This window comes from Nanorana parkeri, unplaced genomic scaffold, assembly GCF_000935625.1.
Source record: "Nanorana parkeri isolate BGI_ZX_2015 unplaced genomic scaffold, ASM93562v1 scaffold98, whole genome shotgun sequence".
Lineage (NCBI taxonomy): Eukaryota > Metazoa > Chordata > Amphibia > Anura > Dicroglossidae > Nanorana > Nanorana parkeri.
Window position 1 is genome coordinate 1,880,523 of NW_017306366.1, and position 624 is coordinate 1,881,146.

Consider the following 624-nt stretch of genomic DNA (forward strand, 5'->3'; position numbering starts at 1 on the left):
CTAAGAACAAGCCGGTTCAAATGATCGGGTGAGTAACTTGTAGTACCTAGGCACAAACAAGCAGTTAACCCTTGCAGTGCCGGGGTAGCCCCACTGCAAGGGTTAATACAAAATTTCCCCTAGTGTTGTTCTTTAATGAATTGAGCTGAATGTATTGTCAACTGCTACTAATTGAAGAACAATGAAAAGAGCCAAAGTTGCTAAGCCTGTTAGAATATAAAAGCCGCCTCTCCCCTCAGTCTTCCTACATATCTTCTGGCTGAATGCTACGTGGAAGAAGAGTAGAAACAGATCCACCTGAAGTATGGTTCAACAGTATAAACACTTTATTACACATCACACCTGTTTTTTTTTTCATGTAGTTTCTAGAGATCAAAACAGCAGACTCCAGCAGGCAACATGCGTTTATTTCATATATTATACAGACATCTCTGTGTGGAGACAGGAAGGGGACTAGGGCAGACCTGGAATCATTGTATTTATAGAGAAGAGGAGGGAGAAGGCAGAGCAGGGGGGGAAGAGAGACAGAGAGAGAGAGAGAGAGAGAGAGTGTGAGAGAGAGTGTGAGAGAGAGTGTGAGAGAGAGTGTGAGAGAGAGTGTGAGAGAGAGTGTGAGAGAGAGTG

The 624-nt window shown here is 43.8% G+C and overlaps 1 long non-coding RNA gene across 1 annotated transcript in view; it reads left to right on the forward strand.

The window, feature by feature from the left end:
• Window positions 1-203: 203 nt before the first annotated feature.
• LOC108784103 overlaps window positions 204-624 on the forward strand; it is a 716-nt gene continuing 295 nt past the window's right edge. Inside the window, exon 1 of the long non-coding RNA XR_001941051.1 lies at window positions 204-561. This is a non-coding gene — a long non-coding RNA (uncharacterized LOC108784103). The remainder of the gene's footprint in view (window positions 562-624) is intronic.